Here is a 4,418-nt window from a genome sequence, read left to right as displayed (position 1 = left end):
CTTGAAGCTGTCTTCGGGGTTGAGCTCGAGATCCCAATCGCTTTCGTCGTCCACATTAGGGCTGCTGGCCAGTTTGCTAATTGACGCGGAGACGGTGGCTGCACTGGATTTTATTAGGTGCTTGGCGCAGCCTGCATGCTTGCGATAACAGACTATGCAAATTACACAGCTGCACACACATTGAATGGGTCTGTTGAGCCCAATCAAGTATTTTTTACAAATCACGGTCCTGTTAAATGTGATGTTACAGGTGGAACATTGAATCAACTTTTTAATCAAAGCCAGCAGCGCGGCAGGGACAACACTGGTAAAGTCCAGGTCCCTTTGCTCTTGTGTATATCCTGTTAGGGTTGAGGACATTACTGACAATACAGGTGAGCTGTTGTTTGACCTGTAGGGATTGCAAGTCTGCGCATCGCACTGCCGGGGCTGCGTACATACAGACTGGCAGCTGTCGATTGCGTTGCCCGACTCTGCAGGAGGCCCACAGGCTTCAAACGCGTTGCATGACATATGTGTAGGCGGAGATGACGGCAGCATAACACTGCCCGGTGTTGCACAGTCACTAGAACCCCTGTAAAAAGACACAGACAAACGTGGTTAATCACTCTTAGCCAGGAGCGGTAAAGGTACTGCTCTACAAACAGTAGCAGTACTCTATTTTTTAACTGGATTTAACTATACGCACAGATATGTCAAAGTAGGTGCCACCGCTGCTGAGCCCTGTGGGAGGGTTGGCAGTTCAGTCTGCAGGGGCCGCGAGCCCTTCTTCTTCTTCTTCTTCCGTGCGGAGACGCCGATCGCTTCATCATTGTCCTCCAAGACGGCCGTATTGCCAGTCTTAATGGCCATCGAGGCGACAGCGGTTTCGTCCTGCTTGAAACCGCCTAGGTCGTGGGAGTTCCCAGTCGCATCGCGGTCACCGGGAGTGCTCTTCACCTCCTCCCCCAATGTCCGTTTCTGTCGTTTACATTTCTTCGCGATGAAATTGGCATCATTTTCTATGAGCAGCTCTGCTTGGGGGGCTCGGGCCTGCGGGGGTCCCAAACCCTTCTTTATCTTCTTCCGCGCGGAGACGTCGATCGCTTTGGCATTGACCTCCAGGACGGCCGTATTGCCAGTCTTGGCGGCCATCGAGGCAACAGCTGTTTCGTCCTGTTCGAAACCGCCTAGGTCGTGGGAATTCCCATACGCAACGCGGTCACCGGGAGTGCTCTTCTCCTCCTCCCCCGCCGTCCGTTTCTGGCGTTTACATTTCTTCGCGACGAGATCGGCGTTATCTTCTTTGAGCAGCTCTGCTTGGGGGGGTTGAGCCTGCAGGGGCCGTGAACCCTTTGTCTTCCGCCTGGAGAAGTTGAACGCTTTAGCATTGTCCTCCAGGACGATTGTATTGCCAGTCTTGGCGGCCATCGAGGCAACCGCTTTATCGTTTTGCTCGAAAGCCCTGTAACAAGACCAACATGGTTAATCACTTTTAGCTAGGAACAGTAGTGGTGCTGCTCTACAAATAGTTGCAATGCTGTATTTTATAACTGGATGATATACATACTTCTCATCGGAATTGGCTTCAGCGCATGCGGCCACGCTGTGTCTGTTCGAAATGCCCTCGACGGCTGATCTGCCAATCTTTGCTGTCGTCCGGGGCCTAACATCAACCTCGGAGCCGCCAGTGCTGCTTTTGTCGGACTTGTCATCTTCAACAGTCTCCGCGTTGTTGGAATTGCTTGCACTGCTGGCACTGCTGGAGTTGTTGTAGCGGTCAGAGCTACTGGTTCCACTGGAGCCATTTTCCAAAGTAGTCTTGTAATCGGTCTTGTAATCGTAGTCGGTAGTCTTACCGGTGGCATCGCCATTGGGCTGTTGACGTTCTGCTTTCCACCATCTCTTTTCAGGAATGAAATACACAGTCTGTTGTGTGCCCGTTTGCGCCCAGTCGACATTCACATTCTCATCACAGTATCCTGCCGGACTTTTTGATCTGGGCTCGCTGTGGCTGGTCGAATAAACCGCGTCGGCCGATCTACGATTCATTCTTGGTGAGGAGCGGGTCCTTCCAACACACCCCTTGGAGTCCCCGCCACCGGAATGGGTGTGACTCGCCACAGAGCTGTTACTCTTTGATTCTTTCAATCGGTTGCCCCTTATGGTCTCGGGGTGGCTGCTACTGTCATGAGGTCTGTGACGGTCACTTGTCTTGGCACGTTTGCCTGCAGGTTGTTCATCTGATGGCCGCGGTTTCCAATCTAGAGATCTAGAACGCCTGGTCTTGTCTCTGTAATGGAACGGTGTGTTATTTTGACGCCTTCTGGTCTGACTCCTGTAGGATGACGAAGTGAATCCCTGGCGGCGTTCGGTTTGCTGAGACCCGACTGTGTCAATCACACGTCCAGAGTGCCCTTCAAAGGTGTTGGGGTGGATCTTGTCTCGTTCAGTCCAGTCTTTCGTGACGTCAGGTCTGCTTGCCTGTGTTTCAGCCCTCATTCTCGCTATTAGGTTGCTCAAAGGGTAAGGTATTGGTTTAGTGTAACCACTTCGGCCCTGTTTGTAACCCCTGTTGTTTATTTCATCTCCCAAGCGGGGCATACGGTCACGGCCGTAGTCTTTTTCATTTCTCCACTGGTATCCGCTACGATTGTATGCCATATAATCTCGGTTGACAATGTCACTGGTCCGAGCGGGTTGTTCCACAAGTCTCACTATGCTAAACCTGTGCCTGAAATTCAACAAATGCAGCAGAGCTCCGTAACAAATGAAGTTGTTTTAATATGCAGGTTTGGCAGGAGAACTTAACGGTGTTGAACTTCTGCTCCCTCTGAACTTCTCAAAAAGCAAAAGGCTTACAGGATCCCACAAACACATGTGTCATTCATACCGCACAAGAAATTGCAAAGAAATGATATATTTCAGTCTCCGCGTTACAGGAATTGCTTGTAACGCTGGCCCTGTCCTAACAATCGCTACAACCGTAACTGCTGAAGCGACTGGAATGGGCGGAGAGCCTGGGATTGGTGGAGTCGTTGGAGCGGTCAGGGCAGCTGGTTCCACAGGAGCCATTTTCGAAAGTGGTCTTTATCGTCCTCGCTAACCTCACCAGTGACATCGTCATTGGTGTGCTTCTGCTCTCCACCATCACTTTTCAGTCACAACTAAAGAAAGAGTCCGTCGTGCGCCCGTTTGCTCTGAGTCAACATTCACATTCTCATCACTGTACTGTTTGAGCCGTGCTCACATTGGACGACGAAACAGTGTAGATGTCATGTCTGTCTGCGCAGACGACTGAAGCCTCTCTCGCACTCAGCGGTGCTGGAAAGGATTGTTTGTACGGCCCGTGGCCCTGGGCTCACGGTGTTGCATTTTGGAGGGGAGGACAATCCTCCGTTGCACTCTCTCTCTCTCTGTGTGCGTGTGTTTGAGAGTGATCTACAGATTAGCCCTTGGAGGGCCAAGAGGACAGTCAGCCCGCAACGCGTTGCTGCAGCTCTCTGGGTCTGTGTGCGTGAACAAGGACCGGGTGGATATTTTTTTGTCAGTTGGATTTTTTTAACCCACACGCACGCTCAGCAAAGGGGAAGCAGCTGAGAGGCCCGTGGCCCGGGGCTCACGGTGTCGCATTTCGGAGGGGAGGACAATCCTCCGTTTCACTGTCTCTCTCTGTGTGCGTGTGTTTGAGAGTGATCTACAGATTAGCCCTTGGAGGGCCAAGTGGAGACCAACGGTCAGCCCGCAACGCGTTGCTGCAGCTCTCTGGGTCTGTGTGCGTGAACAAGGACAGGGTGGATATTTTTTTGTCAGTTGGATGATTTGAAAGTCACACACACGCTCAGCAAAGGGGAAGCAGCTGAGAGGCCCGTGGCCCTGGGCTCACGGTGTCGCATTTCGGAGGGGAGGACAATCCTCCGTTTCACCCTGTCTCTCTGTGTGCGTGTGTTTGAGAGTGATCTACAGATTAGCCCTTGGAGGGCCAAGTGGAGACCAACGGTCAGCCCGCAACGCGTTGCTGCAGCTCTCTGGGTCTGTGTGCGTGAACAAGGACCGGGTGGATATTTTTTTGTCAGTTGGATTTTTTTAACTCACACGCACGCTCAGCAAAGGGGAAGCAGCTGAGAGGCCCGTGGCCCTGGGCTCACGGTGTCGCATTTCGGAGGGGAGGACAATCCTCCGTTTCACCCTGTCTCTCTGTGTGCGTGTGTTTGAGAGTGATCTACAGATTAGCCCTTGGAGGGCCAAGTGGAGACCAACGGTCAGCCCGCAACGCGTTGCTGCAGCTCTCTGGGTCTGTGTGCGTGAACAAGGACCGGGTGGATATTTTTTTGTCAGTTGGATTTTTTTAACTCACACGCACGCTCAGCAAAGGGGAAGCAGCTGAGAGGCCCGTGGCCCGGGGCTCACGGTGTCGCATTTCGGAGGGGAGGACAATC

This window comes from Pungitius pungitius, unplaced genomic scaffold (genome assembly GCF_949316345.1).
Source record: "Pungitius pungitius unplaced genomic scaffold, fPunPun2.1 scaffold_50, whole genome shotgun sequence".
Taxonomy (NCBI): Eukaryota; Metazoa; Chordata; class Actinopteri; order Perciformes; family Gasterosteidae; genus Pungitius; species Pungitius pungitius.
This window is presented reverse-complemented; position numbering follows the sequence as displayed.